Source organism: Euprymna scolopes, chromosome 35 (assembly GCF_053919585.1).
Source record: "Euprymna scolopes isolate OS-2025 chromosome 35, ASM5391958v1, whole genome shotgun sequence".
In the NCBI taxonomy this organism is placed as follows: domain Eukaryota; kingdom Metazoa; phylum Mollusca; class Cephalopoda; order Sepiida; family Sepiolidae; genus Euprymna; species Euprymna scolopes.
Genome location: NC_136516.1, coordinates 67,694,445 through 67,708,861, shown reverse-complemented (window position 1 = coordinate 67,708,861; position 14,417 = coordinate 67,694,445). Strand labels below are relative to the sequence as shown.

Sequence of the window (14,417 nt, the reverse complement as noted above, 5' to 3'; positions counted from 1 at the left end):
ATTGATATTTTGTTATTTGTTTGGTTTTGAAGTTTTCATTTATTGATATATTTTCTGTCTGCATTTTCAGACATTATCGTAAGACCCCCCCCTCTCATCTTTATGATTGTTTTTTCTTCATTGTTTAATCTCACTTTCTACCCCTCCTCCCTCTCATAGTCTATTTTTGTAATAAACTTGATTTAAAATTTAAAACCGTGTTTGCCTTCCATTCTCTCTCCCTGTGTTTTGTACCCATTTATTTTCTTTTACTGGCCTGAGAGGAGTTTTCCCATCTCCTCTTGTTCAATGTATCATATGTGTTCAAAACGGAGGACCAAAACTATTTTCCTTTTTGTTACATAATCCTCCTTTGTCATTCCCAATGGAGGGATATTTGGAACAAGATCAATACGTTTTTCTCAGAATTCTGCTGTCTTTGCAAACATACGTTATTTAAGTCGTAATACATTTTTTAGAGAATACAAAAACATTATGTGATGAGAAATAGACTAACTATTATTAACATTTTATAGTTTAATTTCGGTTTGATTTTTAAATTTGGGCGGTCTTTTTTTTTAAAAAAATCAATCCCTTTTAGGAGTTAAGACTAAAACATAATACTTATTGGAAACGATTAATTGTATACAAGTTGCTGTTATATAAAGCTAGAAAGAGATTGAAAATTTCATTAACAAACATTAATGCATGACCAATCACAATAAATCCAATCGGATTTGAAGTCAGTTGACTGCATATGATGAACATTAGATGAGTAATGAACATCCAGATTTAACTTTTTAATGCAAAAACAATTCTAGAAACCATATTCTTGGATTATGTAAGGTATTCTTTCGTATGGGTGACAATAAGAAACTTGCTATTGTTATATTTAATTATATTTTGATATTCATGATATTTTGAAAAACATGTAAACCTCCAAATTAAAAAGAAAACATGTAAACCTCCAAATTAAAAAGAAAACATGTAAACCTCCAAATTAAAAAGAAAACATGTAAACCTCCAAATTAAAAAGAAAACATGTAAACCTCCAAATTAAAAAGAAAACATGTAAACCTCCAAATTAAAAAGAAAACATGTTAACCTCAAAATTAAAAAGAAAACATGTTAACCTCAAAATTAAAAAGAAAACATGTTAACCTCAAAATTAAAAAGAAAACATGTAAACCTCAAAATTAAAAAGAAAACATGTAAACCTCAAAATTAAAAAGAAAACATGAAAACCTCCAAATTAAAAAGAAAACATGAAAACCTCAAAATTAAAAAGAAAACATGTAAACCTCAAAATTAAAAAGAAAACATGTAAACCTCCAAATTAAAAAGAAAACATGTTAACCTCAAAATTAAAAAGAAAACATGTAAACCTCAAAATTAAAAAGAAAACATGTTAACCTCAAAATTAAAAAGAAAACATGTTAACCTCAAAATTAAAAAGAAAACATGTAAACCTCAAAATTAAAAAGAAAACATGTTAACCTCAAAATTAAAAAGAAAACATGTTAACCTCAAAATTAAAAAGAAAACATGTAAACCTCAAAATTAAAAAGAAAACATGTAAACCTCAAAATTAAAAAGAAAACATGTAAACCTCAAAATTAAAAAGAAAACATGAAAACCTCAAAATTAAAAAGAAAACATGTTAACCTCAAAATTAAAAAGAAAACATGTAAACCTCCAAATTAAAAAGAAAACATGAAAACCTCCAAATTAAAAAGAAAACATGTTAACCTCAAAATTAAAAAGAAAACATGTAAACCTCCAAATTAAAAAGAAAACATGTAAACCTCAAAATTAAAAAGAAAACATGTAAACCTCAAAATTAAAAAGAAAACATGTAAACCTCAAAATTAAAAAGAAAACATGAAAACCTCAAAATTAAAAAGAAAACATGAAAACCTCAAAATTAAAAAGAAAACATGTAAACCTCCAAATTAAAAAGAAAACATGTTAACCTCAAAATTAAAAAGAAAACATGTTAACCTCAAAATTAAAAAGAAAACATGTAAACCTCAAAATTAAAAAGAAAACATGAAAACCTCAAAATTAAAAAGAAAACATGTAAACCTCAAAATTAAAAAGAAAACATGTAAACCTCAAAATTAAAAAGAAAACATGTAAACCTCAAAATTAAAAAGAAAACATGTAAACCTCCAAATTAAAAAGAAAACATGTAAACCTCCAAATTAAAAAGAAAACATGTAAACCTCAAAATTAAAAAGAAAACATGAAAACCTCAAAATTAAAAAGAAAACATGTAAACCTCCAAATTAAAAAGAAAACATGTAAACCTCCAAATTAAAAAGAAAACATGTAAACCTCCAAATTAAAAAGAAAACATGTAAACCTCCAAATTAAAAAGAAAACATGTAAACCTCCAAATTAAAAAGAAAACATGTAAACCTCCAAATTAAAAAGAAAACATGTAAACCTCCAAATTAAAAAGAAAACATGTAAACCTCAAAATTAAAAAGAAAACATGTAAACCTCAAAATTAAAAAGAAAACATGTAAACCTCCAAATTAAAAAGAAAACATGTTAACCTCCAAATTAAAAAGAAAACATGTTAACCTCAAAATTAAAAAGAAAACATGTAAACCTCAAAATTAAAAAGAAAACATGTAAACCTCAAAATTAAAAAGAAAACATGTAAACCTCAAAATTAAAAAGAAAACATGTAAACCTCAAAATTAAAAAGAAAACATGTAAACCTCAAAATTAAAAAGAAAACATGTAAACCTCAAAATTAAAAAGAAAACATGTAAACCTTCAAATTAAAAAGAAAAAACGTATACCTCCAAATTAAAAAGAAAAAACGTATACCTCCAAATTAAAAAGAAAAAACGTATACCTCCAAATTAAAAAGAAAAAACGTATACCTCCAAATTAAAAAGAAAAACGTATACCTCCAAATTAAAAAGAAAAAACGTATACCTCCAAATTAAAAAGAAAAAACGTATACCTCCAAATTAAAAAGAAAAAACGTATACCTCCAAATTAAAAAGAAAAAACGTATACCTCCAAATTAAAAAGAAAAAACGTATACCTCTAAATTAAAAAGAAAAAACGTATACCTCCAAATTAAAAAGAAAAAACGTATACCTCCAAATTGAAAAGAAAAAATGTAAACCTTCAAATTAAAAAGGAAAAATGTAAACCTCCAAATTAAAAAGAAAAAATGTATACCTCCAAATTAAAAAGAAAAAACGTATACCTCCAAATTAAAAAGAAAAAACGTATACCTCCAAATTAAAAAGAAAAAACGTATACCTCCAAATTAAAAAGAAAAAACGTATACCTCCAAATTAAAAAGAAAAAACGTATACCTCCAAATTAAAAAGAAAAAAACGCATACCTCCAAATTAAAAAGAAAAAATGTATACATCCAAATTAAAAAGAAAAAATGCATACCTCCAAATTAAAAAGAAAAAACGTATACCTCCAAATTAAAAAGAAAAAACGTAAACCTCCAAATTAAAAAGAAAAAACGTATACCTCCAAATTAAAAAGAAAACATGTAAACCTTCAAATTAAAAAGAAAAAACGTATACCTCCAAATTAAAAAGAAAAAACGTATACCTCCAAATTAAAAAGAAAAAACGTATACCTCCAAATTAAAAAGAAAAAACGTATACCTCCAAATTAAAAAGAAAAAACGTATACCTCCAAATTAAAAAGAAAAAACGTATACCTCCAAATTAAAAAGAAAAATGTAAACCTCAAAATTGAAAAGAAAAAATGGAAACCTCAAAATTGAAAAGAAAAAATGGAAACCTCAAAATTGAAAAGAAAAAATGTAAACCTCAAAATTGAAAAGAAAAAATGTAAACCTCAAAATTGAAAAGAAAAAATGTAAACCTCAAAATTGAAAAGAAAACATGTAAACCTCAAAATTGAAAAGAAAAAATGTAAACCTCAAAATTGAAAAGAAAAAATGTAAACCTCAAAATTAAAAAGAAAAAATGTAAACCTCAAAATTAAAAAGAAAAAATGTAAACCTCAAAATTGAAAAGAAAAAATGTAAACCTCAAAATTGAAAAGAAAAAATGTAAACCTCAAAATTGAAAAGAAAAAACGTATACCTCCAAATTAAAAAGAAAAAATGTAAACCTTCAAATTAAAAAGAAAAAACGTATACCTCCAAATTAAAAAGAAAACATGTAAACTGCCAAATTAAAAAGAAAAAATGTAAACTGCCAAACTAAAAAAAAATGTAAACCTCAAAATTGAAAAGAAAAAATGTAAACCTCAAAATTGAAAAGAAAAAATGTAAACCTCAAAATTGAAAAGAAAAAATGTAAACCTCAAAATTGAAAAGAAAAAATGTAAACCTCAAAATTGAAAAGAAAAAATGTAAACCTCAAAATTGAAAAGAAAAAACGTATACCTCCAAATTAAAAAGAAAAAATGTAAACCTTCAAATTAAAAAGAAAAAACGTATACCTCCAAATTAAAAAGAAAACATGTAAACTGCCAAATTAAAAAGAAAAAATGTAAACTGCCAAATTAAAAAAAAAAAATGTAAACCTCAAAATTGAAAAGAAAAAATGTAAACCTCAAAATTGAAAAGAAAAAATGTAAACCTCAAAATTTAAAAGAAAAAATGTAAACCTCAAAATTGAAAAGAAAAAATGTAAACCTCAAAATTGAAAAGAAAAAATGTAAACCTCAAAATTGAAAAGAAAAAATGTAAACCTCAAAATTGAAAAGAAAAAATGTAAACCTCAAAATTGAAAAGAAAAAATGTAAACCTCAAAATTGAAAAGAAAAAATGTAAACCTCAAAATTGAAAAGAAAAAATGTAAACCTCAAAATTGAAAAGAAAAAATGTAAACCTCAAAATTAAAAAGAAAAAATGTAAACCTCAAAATTGAAAAGAAAAAATGTAAACCTCAAAATTGAAAAGAAAAAATGTAAACCTCAAAATTGAAAAGAAAAAACGTATACCTCCAAATTAAAAAGAAAAAATGTAAACCTTCAAATTAAAAAGAGAAAACGTATACCTCCAAATTAAAAAGAAAACATGTAAACTGCCAAATTAAAAAGAAAAAATGTAAACTGCCAAATTAAAAGAAAAAATGTAAACCTCAAAATTGAAAAGAAAAAATGTAAACCTCAAAATTGAAAAGAAAAAATGTAAACCTCAAAATTGAAAAGAAAAAATGGAAACCTCAAAATTGAAAAGAAAAAATGTAAACCTCAAAATTGAAAAGAAAAAATGTAAACCTCAAAATTGAAAAGAAAAAATGTAAACCTCAAAATTGAAAAGAAAAAATGTAAACCTCAAAATTGAAAAGAAAAAATGTAAACCTCAAAATTGAAAAGAAAAAATGTAAACCTCAAAATTGAAAAGAAAAAATGTAAACCTCAAAATTGAAAAGAAAAAAATGTAAACCTCAAAATTGAAAAGAAAAAATGTAAACCTCAAAATTGAAAAGAAAAAATGTAAACCTCAAAATTGAAAAGAAAAAATGTAAACCTCAAAATTAAAAAAAGAAAAAATTTAAATGGTAAACTTAAAAAGCAACAATTGGAAATCCCAAGTTTTCAAAGAAAACTTATACTCCCAAATTTAAAAGTAATTTAAAACTTCTGAATTAAAAATATAGAAATAATTTAAACCCTAAATGCAAATGTCAAAGAAATACTTTATTAATAGAGACATCCGATGTGCTAAGAGTTCCTCTTTTCAAATTCAATGTAATTCTGACCAATAGTTTCAGAGCTCATAACTTTATTTTAGAAGTTTGAGAAGCTTGAAAATTAACTTCATGTGAAAATAGTATTTATATTTCCGCAGTCTATAACATAGACCAATCTATAATGTTATTATGTTAAATTTAAATTTCAAAAAATTTTTTTTTATAGAAATCAACCAAGATTCTAAGGGTTTATAACTATTGGAGTAGATATACTAAATTTAACAAATAATATGCAAAGTTGTTTCATATAAAATGAACAAAAGTCAAACCATAACCGATACAAATTACTGCCAAATTTGGTAAATCAGTTGAGTACGGTTTTATCATCCTACATTTATGAGAAATTTATTTTGACTACTTCCGGTTTATTGTTTCAATTGTTTTTTATAAAAATCAAAATGAAAGTAAAAAATATGAGAGAAATATGAGGTTTCTTCATTATTGTATCAACATTCGATAATTGAAATATTTGGATATCAAGTGAAACCAACAGTATCTGCTGAATTGTCATGTCACAGTAATGAAAATATCTAAAACTTATGAAAAACGAGAAGATAAAATATTAATTATTAAAGAAAGTAGTTTTCAAAGAACTTCGCATTTTTATCTTACTGTAGAGCGCCTATATTAGCAGGGGAGGTAATTCATTTTTGAACACTGTCAAAAACTTAACCAATTCAAATTATGAGTTATTTCGCATGTGACAAAACTAACATGGTGAAATGATTTTTATAGAAATACGTATTTTAAGTAATATTCCGGAAATATTTAACTAATTGTGACATGACAATTAGGTAATATTGCTTATTGTTGAAATTGACAAAAAACAGTAAATAGTTATTTTTTAAAAATGAAAACTGTCAGATTTCGCTACAATAAGAAAGAAGAACCGAAATATGGCAAATTTCACAGTTTACATTGTTCTTTTGCAGATGTCGCTTTGAAAATCAATAAAACGCACAGAAGTTCTTCAAAGTGTCCATTGTTATTTGTCTAAATCTAAATGTTTCACAAGACATATTTTACATCCAGAATGTCATCCACAATTGTTGAACAACTCTTCGGTCAACCAGTGATAATAATTTTTAAAAACTTTTTTCTTTATTTACTATTGCAGTTGAAAGAAAAATTAAATTTTACTAGTGCAATGAAAAAGGAAAAAAACTAAAATAAATGACCTATAAAATTATGTCTTTTGAAATGAGCAATCAAATATCGGAAGTGATTGGAATAAACTGCTCATTAATTTTGGAAACTAAAACTGTGCACAACTCGCATACATAAATTCTCAACATATGTTGGCAAATGATAAAATCTGCTATCTTGAATTTGGCTTTATTGAGTATACCCCCTCCCAAATAGGCTCAGTGAAAAGTTCATTACAAAATTGTATATATCCTGCAAATTATTTGTAAAATTTTAAAAGGAATTGAAGATAACCTTTTTATAAAATGAAAGGTTAAGATCAAACTTTTATTTGACTTCTAAACTAAAGTAATTTTTGTTTGACCTCTAAACAAAAGCATAGATAATATTTTTTTTTAGATCTATCCAAGTACTTTTAAATGATATACAGATGAAGTGTGTGAGTCCAGACAAAATTAAGATATGGATTTTTAAACTTTTATATTTATCTTTGAAAATTCACATTTTTAATAAAGGCCAGAGTAATATTTGTCTGAAACACTTTAATTTAGAGTATAAAATAGGTGTCATTTCATTTTTCTCATAAAAAAATCTATAAATGTAGAAATTTGAAAAAAAAAAAGAAAATCTATGTCAATCATGGTTTGAACCGGATTCATTTGAGATAGAACAGTATCATCATCCTATTCTATTTAATAGCCATTTTACATATGTTTAATCGCTTTTAAAAATTGACTTCCAAACTAATCTAACTCTGGATATACCTTCATTTATCCTTCTTTCTTTCAGGATACTTTTACTCATGGGGGAATGGTTGTGAAGAAGCATCAAAATATTTCAATACAATTTCTAATGGTTTTCTGTTTAAAAGGAACTAATTGTTTTAAGACCTCAAATGGAATGTACAGTTTGCAACCAATTAAATCTGGAGAATACTCACATTGAAATATAAATATAAATGCAACAATTCTGACTTATAGTTTAATATAGTATAAACATGTACTTAACTGTTTATTACTTTTGTATGTTACCAACAGGTCAGCATTAGTTTTCCATCTCTCAAAAATGTTAATATTACTTCTGCAATACAAATGATGATTATTCAAATTATACATCATGTGCATGGCACAACACAATTTCGAAAAGCATTTCAATACAAGGATTTTTATTTAATTGCTATTTGCCTTCACTAAAAATTACATCCATAAAAAATGTATATAAACCAAATTTCACACATATATGATGGTCAATACCAGATGGGTGGCCATTGCAAGAACATCAAGTGCTGTATGCAGAAGGACAGAGAAAACCTCGCTGTAAAGAATACAGCCCTGAAGATGTCTTCAGCAAGTATCTTGGTATAACCTAATGATCCACACATGTTGAACAATAAAACATTTAAGAATCATTGTGGAAGATCTCACACAATGAAGTCCTGAAGAGAGTTGGTTTTGACAGTTTGCATACATATCTAATTCAGCGAAATTTGTAGTGGGCTAGACATGTGGTGATATGGATGAAAAATGACAGAATCTGTAAACAATTTCTATTTTCTCATTTGGCAAGTGAATACCGGAAACCCAATAAACCTAAACTCAGATAAAGGATACAAAAGAAATTTCAGATTCCAGTGGATGGCACCATCTGGCTGGAAAAAAAAAGACAAACAGAAATGTCTTTGACGATTGATGATTCATCAGTCAGATGTATTAGCAACAAACCTATGGCATAGTGGATAAAATACTTGGTAATATTCAGTTGTTACGTCACACTCTTCTGGAGATTGCATACAGTCTGAGCAATAGTAAAAATACAATTACGAATTACTTAGGATTTCTAGCCAGTCATGGCTGACAGAACGAGAGCATTCTACCCCTGTGAATAAAATAAAGGGTTCCATTAGAAATTCTGTGCAGATTTCCAAATTCGATAGAAAGATTTCTGAGTTTGACAAGACAAACCTGAAGAAGGTTGGAGATGACATCAACCAAACGTGAAAATTACACTAAAGATGAAAACAGTAGTCCAAAAAATCCAAATTATATGAATAACCAATCCTCATCTCAAAAATTCAGAAACGTATGTATGCATTTGTTTCCCCTGTTTTTATCATGGGGATGGTGATTGGAAATAAGCTGTTGTCAGCTGTTTAATTATCTCAATGATAAGTGCATCAAGGATTCTGACAACTAAATCCTGCCTTGTGATAAAAATGTTTCTCATAGACAAAATAAAGAAAAGTTGGTTATCTGCCCCTTAAAATCAGTTTACTTTGAATTGATGGACAAGATCATTTTTATTTTAAACGGGTAGATGAACTCCTCAACCAGGTTTATGGCAATCCATCTAGAAGGAATGTAAAATCTGCAATCAAAATTGTTGGTTATCTTTCTTAGGCATATGATCAGCTTATAATCATGGAGACTCAGAGAGTGGTATTTGTGTTGTACATTTGTTGCTATAATCCAATGATGTACAGATCTCTCCCTGTAATCTGCCATTAAAGCATACTAAAAGTTTTACAGAAATGGAGGAGTGATATAACTTGTTGGAAGCACAGTCACAATTTTGCACATAGGTAGCAGGAATCTATTGTTACATATTCGTTTTAACAGAAAGTATCTTCAGTAGTAAAGCATTGCAGTTATTTTTGGATGGTGCTAGAAACGGTGCAAAAAATATTGTCTGTCACAAACTTGCACTGTATAAATAAGGTGACAACACTCCAACCATGAAAAAAATAATTTATTTTTATACAGTGAAACCTTGAAACTTTTGAATCCTGAAATGTGTTTTACACTTAAATCGCCTAATTCATTTAACACCTTAAATTTTATAAGGGTATAACACAGAATGTACTCATTTTATCTGGAAAGTTGATTTTAAATATCGCATAAAAAGATCCGACAATTCTGTTCTCCGCTCCCCCTCAGCACCCTGTATCTCTTAAAACAACACACTAGTCCAACTGCCGAACAATGCCACATTACTTTTTTTTAAATCTTGTTGAACACAGAGTTGTATCAATCCTTAATAGTTATGCTAGCAATACACATGAAAAAATTGAAATACGTTAAAATATTCCAATATTGGTATCTATGGAAAGAGCTTAATGAGCTAAGAAAGAATCTTTTTAAATTTTTAAAATCGAATTAAAATTAAGGAAGTTATGTTTATGCCTCACATGCTTGGATATTTTTCTCTCTATCGGACCATATACGTTTTGTCACATTTTTTTTTACACTACTTTTTCAGTAAAAATGTTATATCATTGTTAAAACACAAGATTAAGCAATGAAATATGCTACTGCAAATCTCCAGAAATTAATAGTTTCCAAATAATCTGCAGTAAATGCACATAAATATACTACAATTTCTAAAAAATACTATGTATCCATTAAAAGAAAAGTTAGAGAACTCAAAGCTGAATTGTAATACATTTTATGTACAAGAAACTTAAATCGAAATTTAGGACCGTTTAAAAATATATTGCAGTATTTCTTTGGTATTATTGTAGATTAATACCTTCTGTTTATTTTTGTTTGCTTTTGTTTCTTTTAGACGATTATATGTAGCTTACGGAGGAATTTTGTTTGATGGGGAGCTTGTGACTTGGACAGCATTATTGTTAGGGTTAAAGAAGGTTTTAGGAGGAGGAAGCTTGCCACTTGTACCTAGGGTAAGATTAAGGGAGGTGTTTTTTAAGAGTTTGACACCCATATTTACGGTTAGTGGTTTATAATTATTGGCTTTTGAAAATGTTATGCCTCAGATTTTGAACATTAAATTACTTTTAAATATGTAAACTTATATAAATGAGTGTGAAACTTTACAAGAATTACGACAAACAGACAAAAATAAATTTTATTTAAAACAAGTGACGTCACTAACAGAAAACGTGATGTTTGGAAAAGTATTAAGGTATTTTTTGCCCACCTATTTATAAACATTTATAAATAATCAAAAAACACTTTTTGCTAAAGCTGACAAATCGTTCAAAAATTTTGGATGAATTTGATTTTTATTTTCAATTACATTTCTTGTCAGAGTGACACATTATTTCTTTAAACTTTCCAGTTTAAGACGTTTTTTTTTATTTCTCTACGTGGACTTCGGTAGTATTCTGATGCTGCACTTCGCCTGTCCTATGTCAGTAGAGGAGAAATCCTTCATAACTGAGACAATTTTTATTTGTGTTTCTCTCCAGATTACCCCTTTTTGGGAAGCTGGATTTTCCCCACATGAAAAACCGAGATTGTGTCCGCCCTTGTTGGGAGGCAAGTAAGTAGGAACTTCACTAGAAACCAAACACCCCTACAAATATTTAAATATTGATTTTGCACTTTTTTTTTTTATAATTGGATAGAAGATTAGTGTCCATTCGATTATAATCCGCTAAAATTTTTTGAAAAAAAAAAAAAAAAAAAAGAAGAATACTGTAGGTAGGGGTGGTACCACTTGCACATGTGAAGCAAAAAAATAATTTCACATTTTTAGTTGTTCAAAATAAAACGCTGTTTAATTCACCATTAAAAACAAATACAATGGATAAAAGTGCACACAAGTTACATATTTACAAAGCTTATTTTCTTGTCTTTTCAACCATATAAATATTTTTAAAATTTGACCAGAAATAATGCCAGACTGGTTGGGATTGCTTTAATTATATATTCTGATAACCGAATAGCTCTAATTAAGCTAATTATGTTCTGATAACAAAATAGCTCCAACTAAATATGTAAGAACATTTATTTTTATATTCATATTTTTAAAATTTTTAATTCATTCTGGAATAAAAAGATAACAAAAACACCATGTTTCTATTGCTGATAGTATTGCTGCTACTACAGATAATTTTTAGATACTTTTTTAAAATAGAAGGATTTTTTCCAGGTATTATGATTTTAAATTGATCGCTACCACAAGAGAAAATAAGTTACAACTACACTTTTAATGAATAAAAAGAGTAAAAAGATCGGTTTATTTGACAGTGGGTGACCAAAGAAAATCTTTTAAAAAATTTTCAATACTCGTTATGTTAAAGTCTATTTTTTAACATAACAAAAAAAATAAGTAGTCAAAAGAATTTCAGACATCCCAAACTATTAAAAGTGACATTTCTTCTAGTTATTTTCCAAATTTCATGCCAAAATTCTTAAAAGACGAAATCTTACCAAAAATGCTGTTTTATGATGTTAACATTTTTATCACTTTATTTGCTTAAAACTCTTAAAATATATAATGTACATTATTATTTATTAATTCATTTGAAAGTATATTCATTTTCGAACAAAATGGTGGTATTTGGAGGACTTAGAGTGCTTTGGTCTTTAAAATATGATGTATTGGCAGAACCCCCTTCAAATCTGTGATTATCCAAAGTGTTTTATTGTCCATGTGTATTGCTTAAGTTATTTATTGAAGATGGATGCTTTTAGCAGATAAGTTGTGAATTTGTGATATTTATTTTCTTTATTAGATGCAAATGTTGATATTAATTATATTGATTTCAGTTTTTAATTTATATCTTTTTATTTGATTGTGTTTTATTAAATGTATGATACAAGTACCTTATATTTGTTTTTTTTTTGTTTTTTTTTTACCATTAAAAAACACAATTCTACCTAAAGTACAAGTAAGAAGTTATAAATACAATAACAGAAACGCATGTAGTTAGTAGATTTTGTTGTTTTTTAACGCTTTTGGTACATGTGTACTAAAAGCATAAAAAAACCACAAAATGTACTTAGTACCACAAACGCAGAAAAACAGTTTTCTAATTTTAAGAGAATACTTTAGTCAGCTCAGCGCTGGTCAGTGCATTGGCGCATAGTGAGCCGTTTTTCCCGTTAAATGGATTTAAATTTCGGTAAAAGATAACATTTTAAAGAAATTTCCGCACAACCAATAATTATCAAATATTTACATATTATACATGAAAATAATTCTGAAACTATTATCTATATGAAAATGGATGATATATGCTGATTTATCTATCAATTTTGAAATATTCTTTGTCAACTTTGCTCAGTCATAACTTTGCTTCCTGTGGTCGTAAAAATATAAATCAAAGTCCAGTAGAGATGGACTTCTACGTTTATATAGCCTGTAAAATTTCAGCTATACCCAATCAAATTTGACCCTGCTAATGTGTATCCAAACGTAACGTATGAAATGCAAACATCGAAAAAACAGTTTCCCTTTTTGCTGTCGTCATTTTTTTACCATTTTTTCATTTTTAACTTGGAGCATAAAAATATTGAACGTATAAAAGAAAAATAAATTATCATTGGAATGCTTATTTTATTCTCTTTCCATCAATGTAATTTAAAAATTGACCAACAAATAAAAAAGATATGACTTGCTGAAGCATATTAGGTATGTAATATTGCCGATGTCCATGAAAATACAGCATATGCTTGTAATGCTAGTTATATTAATTCCAATACTTCTCATCTTTTTTTAATGAAGAGTAGACAATACATTTTGGATGCGTTATCAGTAGCTCCCGTAACTCTCGCTTCTCCTAATTTGTCCCTCAGTCCTCATTTGGAATGAGTGATTTTTCTGACAAAGGGAGAAGAAAAGCTGTATTCTAAGTTGGCAGTATTTTTGCGTGAGCAGTCGCTGAGATGTCAGGAATTTTCTGTTCCTATGTCTATCCTTGTAGCTATGTCACTAATAAGGTTGCTGAAGGTAAACTATCATGGACTACAAAAAAAAAAAATTATTTTTCTCCCTTACTTTCCCTCTCTGCCTTGCTCTAACCAAGTCTGTCAACCTGTTCCACAAATCCCAAAACTATCATAAAAGGTCGCCAGAAAATATCCACGATTAAATCCAGAATTTCAACTTCCAACGTAGACTCCCACTACCATATCTCGTTCTCCAACATCAGGGGTCTACGCTCCAACCTTCCAGAGGGTGAAACTCAATTACAGGAGACCAAACCAGACCTATTATTCCTAAGCGAAACTGGCATTGGACAGACTAATTCGCTAGAGGAGTTCATAACTAAAAGATATGGAATATGTGCCTACATTAGAGATGGCTTTCCATGTGGTAGGGACATCTCCAGAGAAGATCCTAAATTACTTTATATGCACTTGCTCACACCACTGCATTTATATTTCCCCTCTATCATCCCCACAACAGCGGAGTTAATATCTTTAAAAGCATATCTGAGAAAATTGATAACATCCTGTCTGCTCATCCTTTGGCTAACATTCACATCTGTGGAGACTTCAATGTCCACAATGTGGAATGGCTAGCCTATTCAAAAAAGACAGATGATGAGGGGAGGTTCTGTCACAATTTCTCCATTGTTTATGACCTAACTCTTTTTTTCTTACAACTAAGTTCATCCTCTGTTCTGTCTCAACTGGGATCTTCCAATCACTCAATTGTATCAATTAAGATAAAAACAAAATGTAATTAAGTCCTCAGATGTACCTCTCCATTGTACAGTATATCAATACTTTATGGCTGACTGGGATAGCTTCTGTATATTTATATCAGATCTACCTCTTCGTTCCATGTTTAAAAAGAATGTGTCCTCTATAGTATCAAACC

The 14,417-nt window shown here is 27.8% G+C and overlaps 1 protein-coding gene across 20 annotated transcripts in view; it reads right to left on the bottom strand.

The window, feature by feature from the left end:
* LOC145259895 (STE20-related kinase adapter protein alpha-like) overlaps positions 1-14,417 on the bottom strand; it is an 88,517-nt gene that overhangs the window by 46,256 nt on the left and 27,844 nt on the right. For 10 of the 20 annotated variants that reach the window (XM_080117808.1, XM_080117804.1, XM_080117811.1 and 7 more), the window contains one exon: positions 7,854-7,925. The exons of the other annotated variants lie outside the window; for them this stretch is intronic. The gene's annotated coding sequence lies outside the window, so the exon portion shown is untranslated. The remainder of the gene's footprint in view (positions 1-7,853; positions 7,926-14,417) is intronic. 20 annotated transcript variants of the gene reach the window in all.